The following is a 10,818-nucleotide window of genomic DNA, read 5'->3' as shown; positions in this document are numbered from 1 at the left end:
GAAGTCAGGATCGGTAAAATGTGGAGGCAGAAAAGTGCAGCAGGCCAGGCAGCATCGCAGGAACAGGGAACCCGACACCTTGGGCCAGGATCATTTATTGGGACTGACAAAGGATCCCGACTCGCAACGCCAACCTTCCAGCTCCCCCGATGCTGCCTGATTAGCCACTGTCACCCAGCTCCACACCCCATTAATTATGATTCCTGGGATGTCAGGACTGATGTATGAAGAGAGACTCGATCCTTGTTCAAACCTCCTTTCTTTTGGCTTTCTGTCCTGCTGACTACATCACTAACTAATATTCTACCTCCTAATTCCAGATCTAAATCTTACCTATCTAAGCTTACACTTTGGTTCCCATTCCCCTGCCAGATTAGTTTAAAACCTCATCAATGGAACTGGAAAAAGCCCCCACAAGGAGATTTGTCCCAGCTCTGCCCATGGACAACCGGTCAGGCTTGTAGAGGTCCCACCTAACCCAGAATCGGTCCCAGTGCCTGAAGAATCTAAACGCTTCTCTGGTATACCATTTCTCCAGAAACACTGTCAGCTGATCTATCCTCTTATTCCTGCTCTCACTAGCACGTGGCACTGGGAGCAAGTCTGACATTATTACCTTTCAGGAGTTACATTTTAATGTATCATTGAGCTCCCTATATTCAGCTTTCAGGCCCTCATCCCCTTGTTTAGTGATGTTGTTGGTACCTACGTGCTCCCCGACCACTGGCTATTTACCGTCCAGTCCCAGAATGTCCTGCTCCATGATATTGTGGATCCTGGCACCGGAGAGGTAACATTCTATCCAGGATTCATGTCTGTGGCCATAGAAGTGCCTCTCTGTGCCCCTGACTATTGAATCCGCTGTCACTATAGCCCTGCCACGCTCTTTCCTCCAATTCTGTGCAGCAGAGCTATTTGTGGTGTCGTGAACCTGGCTGTTGCTGATTTCCCCTCAGAAGCCGCTCCCCCTGCCCTTGCCAACAGAATCCAAACTGGTATATCTGTTTGAGAAGGGGATGACCACTGGGGACTCCTGCACTTCCTTCTTGAGCCTTTTACTTGATCTGATAGTCACCCATTCCCTTTCTGTCTGTGTAATCCTCATCTGCAGTGTGGCCAACTCACTAAATGTGCTGTCCATGACATTCTCAGTACCACAGATACTCCATAGTGAGTCCACTCACAGCTCCAGCTGTGAAAAGCAGTGCCCCAGTAACTGCTGATGGATACATTTCCTGCACACATAGCCGTCAACGACACTGGAAGTACCCCTCATTTCCCACATTGTGCAAGAGGAGCACACCATGGGTCTGAGGTCTCCTGTCATAATTTCTCTCTTGATTCAGCTAGTTACTCCCATTAAGAGAATTTAAATGTGCTGGCAATCTTCCTTCATTTCAAACATTTCTAGTATATTCAAAACTCCTATCTTTACTTAAGCTGACATATTATACTATAAAAACTGTGGAAAAAAAAACTCCACAGGTATCACTTAAAAATTGGCCGTTCCCATTGGGACTGTATGACTTTCCGAATGACTATAGAACTTGGATCTGATTCTTTGATGGGATTTCTTAGCCTTCTCTACTACATGCTGCGTTTGCTGTTTAGTCGTGCATGAATTTACATGTTCTAGTTTCATCAGATTAGAACATAGAAACGTTCCAGCACAAAGAGGCAATGCAGTGCATTGTGTCTGTGCTAGTATGTATGCCTGGTTCTGCTTCTTTACACTTTTGACCAGGGTTGACCTGGTCTTAATAGCAATGGTAGAGTGGAGGGAGATATAGTGCACTGAGGTTGTAGATTGTGGTTGAATGCAGTTTGGATGGTCGACTGTACCTCTTGGGTGCCTGGTGTTGAGTTGCTAGATCTGTTAAATGAGTTGTGAATTTTACATGCAAGTTTATGCTCTTGGAGTGACTCTTATTAGTAGGTTTCCAATATTGAATTCTATCTAGTCATAGCATTTTGAGAAGTAGTGCCAGACGCTTTCAGGTCTGTCACTGCTGGTCATCATGTAAGGGTAATTCCTACTAATGAGTTGGATATCCCTTGAGTCTATGATTTTGCATCTGGTCATGTGGGGTTACCAGTTTGCTAAATGTGTTTCACTGCTATCCTGCATCTTTGTCATAGTGAAAATAAGTACACCTTTGGTGAGAAAGGAAAACTGAATAAAGGCTCCTTGTTGTTTATCAGAGCACATGAATGAGTGTGACAATATTTCCTTAAATGTTGAGTTGAAGCTAGTTTCAACACTAATTGGTTAAAATTTAAAAATGAGCCTGTGTTTCATGTATTTACTAAACCGTTGCTTTTATTCAGATTTGTTAAGCTTCATAGAAAAAAATAGATTGAGAAAGTTTTTGCAGTGTGCTTCAGTTTTTGATGAAAATGATCCCACATGTTGGGATGGCATTGACTGTAGGAAAACAACCATGAAGAATGTATACAAGAAATGGTTTGGGGAATGATGCAATCAACTTCACAGGCATTGTTTGGATTGATGAGTGAGTAGTTGTATATGCAAGAAAAAATCATTGCACAATTTTATTTATATATTTATGTACAATATAGAGCGAGTTTCTGCCTTGCTAATCATCCTTAAATTTGTATTTTTATGTTAATGCCCGCAGTAGTACATAAGAACATAAGAACTAGGAGCAGGAGTAGGCCGTCCGGCCCTTCGAGCCTGCTCCGCCACACAATAAAATCATGGCTGAGCTTTTCGTGGACTCACATCCACTTACCTATGCTCCTACCTTATCCCTTAATTCCTTTATTGTTCAAAAAAAATCTACCTTAGCTTTAAAAATATTTGCCGAAGTAGCATCAACTACTTCACTGGGCAGGGAATTCCATACACTCACAACCCTCTGGGTGAAGAAGCTCCTTCTCAATTCAGTCCTAAATCTGCTCCCCCTAATTTTGAGGCTATGCCCTCTTGTCCTAGTTTCACCTGCCAGTGGAAACATCCTCTCTACTTCTAGCTCATCTGTTCCCTTCAAAATATTATATGTGCCTATAAACGATCCCCCCAATTCTTCTGAATTACAATGAATATAATCCCAGTCTACTCAATCTCTCCTCATAAGCCAACCCCCTCAACTTTGGAATCAACCGAGTGAACCCCCTCTGCGCCCCCTCCTGTGCCAGTACACCCTTTCTCAAGTAAGGAGACCAAATCTACACACAATACTCCAGGTGTGGCCTCACCAGCACCTTGTACAGCTGCAACATCACCTCCCTCCTTTTAATCTCAATCCCTATAGTAATGAAGGACAAAATTCCATTTGCCTTCCTAATTATTTGTACCTGCAGACCAACCTTCTGTGATTCATGCCCAAGGACACCCAGGTCCCTCTGCATTGCTGCAAGCTGCAAGTTTTTACCATTCAAGTAATAATCCTTTTTACTTGTTACCCCTACCAAATGGATGACTTTACATTTATTAACATTGCACTCCATCTGCCAGACCTTTGCCCACTCAAAGTATCTATGTTCCTCTGCAAAGTTTCACAGTCCTCTGCACACTTTGCTCTGCCATTCATCTTAATGTCATCTGCGAACTTTGACACACTACACATGGTCCCCAACTCTAAATCATCTGTTTAAGTTGTGAATAATTATGGTCCCAACACTGATCCCTGAAGCACACCACTTTTACTGATTGCCAGCCAGAAAGGCACTCATTTCTCCCCACTCTTTGCTTCTTGTTAGTCCTCTATCCAGGCTAATACTTTACCCGTAAAACCATGCATCCTCATATTATGCAGCAGCCTCTTGCATGGCACCTTGTCAAACGCCTTTTGGAAATCTATGTAAACCATATCTACTGGGTCCCTGTCATTACCTTGCTCGTAATGTCTTCATAGAATTCCAAAAGATTTGTTAAGCATGAGCTGCCCTTTATGAATCCATGCTGTGTCTGCCCAATGGGACAATTTCTATCAAGATGCCTTGCTATTTCTTCCTTCAAGCATCTTCCTCACTACAGAGGTTAAGCTAATCGGACTATAATTCCCCATCTTTTGTCTAGCTCCCTTTTTAAACAGTGGCATCATATTTGCTGTTTTCCAATCTGCTGGGACTGTCCCAGACTCCAGCAAATTTTGGAAAATTTGCACTTGTTATTTCTCCATCTCTTTTAGTACCCTGGGATGCATTCCATCAAACCAGGAGACTTGTCTATCCTTAGCTCCATTAGCTTGCTCAACACTAGCTCTTCCGTAATAAAGATTGTTTCCAGGTCCTCACCTACCTTCGTCTCTTTGTAAATTACTGACATGTTATTAGTGCCCTCCACTATAAAGACCAATACAAAATACATGGTGGCTCAGTGGTTAGCATTGCTGCTTCACAGCACCAAGGTCCCAGGTTCAATTCCAGCCTCAGGTGACTGTCTGTGTGGAGTTTGCACATTCTCCCCATGTCTGTGTGGATTTCCTCCTACAGTCCAAAGATGTGCAAGTCAGGTGAATTGGCTATGCTAAATTGCTAGGTGCATTAGTCAGAGGGAAATGGGTCTCGGTGGGTTACTCTTTGTAAGGTCGGTGTGGATGGGTTGGGCCGAAGGGCCTGTTTCTACACTGTAGGTAATCTAATGCCTTGGCCATTTCATCATATCCTATAACTAAATGCCCCTTCTCATCCTCTAAAAGACCAACATTTACTTTAGTCACTCGTTCTTGTTTTATATATTTATAGAAACATTTGCTATCTGTCTTTATATTCTGCACTACTTTTTTCTCATGTTCTTAGATTAGATTAGATTAGATTAGATTTTTTAGATTAGATTACTTACAGTGTGGAAACAGGCCCTTCGGCCCAACAAGTCCACACCGCCCCGCCGAAGCGCAACCCACCCATACCTCTACATTTACCCCTTACCTAACACTACGGGCAATTTAGCATGGCCAATTCACCTAACCTGCACATCTTTGGACTGTGGGAGGAAACCGGAGCACCCGGAGGAAACCCACGCAGACACGGGGAGAACGTGCAAACTCCACACAGTCAGTCGCCTGAGGCGGGAATTGAACCCGTGTCTCTAGCGCTGTGAGGCAGCAGTGCTAACCACTGTGCCACCGTGCCGCCCACTGCCACCGTGCCGCCCACTGCCACCATGCCGCCCACTGTTACCTTACTTTATAGCTCTTTTTGTGGCTCTCTATTGACCTTTAAAGTTTTCCCAATCTTCAAGTTTCATGCTGTTTTTGGCCACTTTGTATGCTTTCTCTTTCAATTTGATAGCCTCCTTATTTCCTTAGACACCCAGGACAGATTACCCCTTTTCTTACAGTTGTTCCTTTGTCACTGGAATATTCTTTTGCTGAGCACTTTGAAAAATTGCGTTGAAAGTCCTCCATTGCTCTTCAACAGTCCCACCATAAAATCTTTGTTTCCAGTCTACTTTAGCCAAGTCCTCCCTCGTCCTAATGTAGTCTCCCTTGTTTAAGCACAGGACCTCAGTATTGGAGTTTATCTTCACACTCTCCATTTGTATTCTAAATTCAACCATATCGGAGGGCAGATGGGAAAATCAACAAACAGTGAAATTCACAACTAATCTTGGAGGAACTGTTGGGCAAAGTTCACAGCACAGAATCAGATAAGTTAATTGTTGTTTTAAGTCTGCCCAATAGAAAGGTTGCAGTAGTGGGTACAGTGGATTCTTTCTTGATTATATGTTTTTGGAGATAAATCTCTTGATTAAACTTAAAATATAAGCCATAGCTATTAATTTAACCTGGGGCAGTGTTTGTAGAGGAATAAGACGGTGTTATTTTCTGGGTCTGTAGATTGTGAAGGAGCAAAAATGACCTTTGCAGTGATATGTACTTCTTGTCAGATGTGGGAGTTTAAAGAGAGTTTAAGGGTTACTGTGGATTATATCTGCCATAAATGCTGTTGGATGCAAATCTTATCAGATCGAGTGGATCAGTTGGAGAGACAAATAGAAGCGATGAGGCATTTGCAACAGCTACAGTATGTGATGGATGGCAGTTATAGAAAGGGGGGAAAAGTCTCAGATACAGCCACATGGATGGGTTAACTCCAGGAAGGGTAAGAGAGGTAGGCAGCTAGAGCAGGAGTCTTTTGTGGATATACCCATTTCAAACAGATATGCTGTTTTGGAAAATGTAGGGGGTGATGGATTCTCAGGGGAATGTAGCACAAACAGCCAAGTTTCTGGTATTGAGACTGGCTCTAATGCAACGAAGGGTACGTCAGCTTACAAGAGATCAATTGTGTTAGGGGATTCTGTAGTCCGAGGTACAGACAGACGTTTCTGTGGACAGCAGAGAAAAAGCAGAATGGTGTGTTGTTTCCCTGGTGCCAGGATCAAGGATGTCTCAGAGAGGGTGCAGAATGTTCTCACTGGGGAGAGGGGCCAGCAGGAGGTCATTGTCAACATTGGAACCAATGACATTGGAAGGGAAAAGGTTGAGACTCCGAAGGGAGATTACAGAGAGTTAGGTAGAATTTTGAAAAGGAGGTCCTCAAGGGTAGTAATATCTGGATTACTCCCAGTGCTACGAGCTAGTGAGGGCAGGAACAGGAGGATAGAGCAGATGAATGCATGGCTGAGGAGCTGGTGTATGGGAGAAGGATTCACATTTTTGGATCATTGGAATCTCTTTTGGGGTAGAAGTGACTTGTATAAGAAAGACGGATTGCACCTAAATTGGAAGGGGACTAATATACTGGCAGGGAAATTTGCTAAAACTGCTTGGAAGGATTTAAACGAGTAAGGTGGTGGTGGGGGGGGGGGGGGGGGGGTGGCGGTTGGGACCCAGGGAGATAGTGAGGAAAGAGATCGATCTGAGACGGTTACATCTGAGAACAGAAGTGAGTCAAACAGTCAGGGCAGGCAGGGACAAGGTAGGACTAATAAAATAAACTGCATTTATTTCAATGCAAGGGGCCTAACAGGGAAGGCAGATGAACTCAAGGCATGGTTAGGAACATAAAACTGGGATATCATAGCAATTACAGAAACATGGCTCAGGGATGGTAAGGACTGGCAGCTTAATGTTCCAGGATACAAATGCTACAGGAAGGATAGAAAGGGAGGCAAAAGAGGAGGTGGAGTGGCATTTTTGATAAGGGATAGCATTACAGCTGTGCTCAGGGAGGATATTCCTGGAAATACATCCAGGGAAGTTATTTGGGTGGAACTGAGAAATAAGAAAGGGATGAGCACCTTATTGGGATTGTATTATAGACCCCCCAATAGTCAGAGGGAAATTGAGAAACAAACTTGGAAGGAGATCTCAGCTATCTGTAAGAATAATAGGGTAGTTATGGTAGGGAATTTTAACATTCCAAACATCAACTGGGACTGCCATAGTGTTAAGGGTTTAGATGGAGAGGAATTTCTTAAGTGTGTACAAGACAATTTTCTGATTCAGTATGTGGATGTACCTACTAGAGAAGGTGCAAAACTTGACCTACTCTTGGGAAATAAGGCAGGGCAGGTGACTGAGGTGTCAGTGGGGGAGCACTTTAGGGCCAGTGACCCTAATTCTATTCATTTTAAAATAGTGATGGAAAAGGATAGACCAGATCTAAAAGTTGAAGTTCTAAATTGGAGAAAGGCCAATTTTGACGGTATTAGGTAAGAACTTTCAAAAGCTGATTGGAGGCAGATGTTCGCAGGTAAAGGGACGGCTGGAAAATGGGAACCCTTCAAAAATGAGATAACAAGAATCCAGAGAAAGTATATTCCTGTCAGGGCGAAAGGGAAGGCTGGTAGATATAGGGAATGCTGGATGACTAAAGAAATTGAGGGTTTGGTTAAGAAAAAGAAGGAAACATATGTCAGGTACAGACAGGATAGATTGAGTGAATCCTTAGAAGAGTATTAAGAAAGTAGGAGTATACTTAAGAGGGAAATGAGGAGGGCAAAACAGGGACATGAGATAGCTTTGGCAAATAGAATTAAGGAGAATCCAAAGGGTTTTTACAAATACATTAAAGACAAAAGGGTAACTCGGGAGAGAATAGGGCCCCTCAAAGATCAGCAAGGCGGCCTTTGTGTGGAGCCACAGAAAATGGGGGAGATACTAAATGAATATTTTGCATCAGTATTTACTGTGGAAAAGGATATGGAAGATATAGACTGTAGGGAAATAGATGGTGACATCTTGCAAAATGTCCAGATTACAGAGGAGGAAGTGCTGGATGTCTTGAAATGGTTAAAGGTGGATAAATTCCCAGGACCTGATCAGGTGTACCCGAGAACTCTGTGGGAAGCTAGAGAAGTGATTGCTGGGCCTCTTGCTGAGATATTTGTATCATCGATAGTCACAGGTGAGGTGCTACTGTTTAAGAAGGGTGGTAAGGACAAGCCAGGGAACTATAGACCAGTGAGCCTGACCTCGGTGGTGGGCAAGTTGTTGGAGGGAATCCTGAGGGACAGGATGTATTTGGAAAGGCAAGGACTGATTCGGGATAGTCAGCATGGCTTTGTGCATGGGAAACCATGTCTCACAAACTTGATTGAGTTTTTTGATGAAGTAACAAAGAAGATTGATGAGGGCAGAGCAGTAGATGTGATTTATATGGACTTCAGTAAGGCGTTCGACAAGGTTCCCCATGGGAGGCTGATTAGCAAGGTTAGCTCTCATAGAATACAGGTAGAACTCGCCATTTGGATACAGAACTGGCTCAAAGGTAGAAGACAGAGGGTGGTGGAGGGTTGTTTTTCAGACTGGAGGCCTATGACCAGTGGAGTGCCACAAGGATCGGTGCTGGGCCCTCTACTTTTTGTCATTTACATAAATGATTTGGATGCGAGCATAAGAGGTACAGTTAGTAAGTTTGCAGATGACACCAAAATTGAAGGTATAGTGGACAGCGAAGAGGGTTACCTCAGATTACAACAGGATCTGGACCAGATGGGCCAATGGGCTGAGAAGTGGCAGATGGAGTTTAATTCCGATAAATGCGAGGTGCTGCATTTTGGGAAAGCAAAGCTTAGCAGGACTTAAAACATTTAATGGTAAGGTCCTCAGGAGTGTTGCTGAACAAAGAGACTTTGGAGTGCAGGTTCATAGCTCCTTGAAAGTGGAGTTGCAGGTAGATAGGATAGTGAAGAAGGCGTTTGGTATGCTTTCCTTTATTGGTCAGAGTATTGAGTACAGGAGTTGGGAGGTCATGTTGTGGCTGTACAGGATGTTGGTTAGGTCACTTTTGGAATATTGAGTGCAACTCTGGTCTCCTTCCTATTGGAAAGATGTTGTGAAACTTGAAAGGGTTCAGAAAAGATTTACAAGGATGTTGGCAGGGTTGGAGGATCTGAGCTACAGGGAGAGGCTGAACAGGCTGGGATGTTTTCCCTGGAGCGTCAGAGGCTGAGGGGTGACCTTATAGAGGTTTACAAAATTATGAGGGGCATAGATAGGATAAATAGGCAAAGTCTTTTCCCTGGGGTTGGGAAGTCCAGAACTAGAGGGCATAGGTTTAGGGTGAGAGGGGAAAGATATAAAAGAGACCTAAGGGGCAACTTTTTCACGCAGAGGGTGGTACGTGAATGGAATGAGCTGCCAGAGGATGTGGTGGAGGCTGGTACAATTGCAACATTTAAGAAGCATTTGGATGGGTATATGAATAGGAAGGGTTTGGAGGGATATGGGCCGGGTGCTGGCAGGTGGGACTGGATTGGGTTGGGATATCTGGTTGGCATGGACAGGTTGGACCGAAGGGTCTGTTTCCATGCTGTACATCTCTATGACTCTATGACATACTCTGATCGCTCATTGTAAAAGGATTCCTAACTATGAGGTCATTAATTATTCCTGTCTCATTACACAGGACCAGATCGAGGATAGTTTGCTCCCTCGTCGGTTCCATTACATACTATTCAAGAAAACTATTGCAGATACGCTCAATGAACTCCTTAAGTTTACCCCGACTGAGCTGGTTCACTCATCAACATGTAGATTAAAATCCCCCATGATAATTGCTGTACCATTTTTACAGGCATTTAGTCATTTCTTTGTTTATTGCCCACCCCAATACAATATTATTAGTTGATGGCCTAGAGAAAAGCCTATCAGTGACTTTTTCTTCTTAGAATTTCTAATTTCCATCCAAACGGATTCCACTTTATTCTGCATAGAATTTATATCATCTCTCAGCACCATCCTGATGTTGCCCTTGAATATCAGAGCTACACCACCTCCCTTACCTTCCTGTTTGTCCTTCTGAATAGTCTGATATCCCTGGATATTTAACTCTCAGTCATGACCATTCTGTAACCATGTCTCCGTAATGGCCACTAAATCATATTCATTCGTAATGATTTGTGCCATTAACTCATCAATCTTGTTTCATATGCTATGAGCAAAGTGCCCTTCTGCTGGCTTTCTTATCCTCATAATTTCCAACAACTCTAATAAAATCTCCCGAGTTATCCTTTCTTTCTATTTCTTTTATAGTCTGCCTTGAACTTAAACCCTCCTACACACATGCTAATCTGCTGCTTACCTTTTTATTTAACATCATAATTCCTGTCATTTTCCCTTTCCCTTCCCATGACTCAGCAGCTTAAAGTCTTGGTGGCCACCCCATTTATCCTTTTCGCTAGAAGACTGGTTCCAGATCAGTTCGGGTGGAGACTGTCCCATTGGTACAGATCCCCCTTTTCCAAAATTGATGCCAATGCCCCATGAAATGGAACCTCTCTTTCCCACACCACTCCCTTAGCCACATGTTTACTTCCCTAACTGCCTTATCCCTAAGCCAATTTCCACTTAGCTTGGGCAGTAATCAGGAGATTATGACCCTCAAGGGCCTAATATTAATGCT

The sequence above is a fragment of the Chiloscyllium plagiosum genome, unplaced genomic scaffold (genome assembly GCF_037043375.1).
Source record: "Chiloscyllium plagiosum isolate Xiang-an unplaced genomic scaffold, Cpla_swu_hap1 HiC_scaffold_11, whole genome shotgun sequence".
Classification (NCBI taxonomy): domain Eukaryota; kingdom Metazoa; phylum Chordata; class Chondrichthyes; order Orectolobiformes; family Hemiscylliidae; genus Chiloscyllium; species Chiloscyllium plagiosum.
This window is presented reverse-complemented; position numbering follows the sequence as displayed.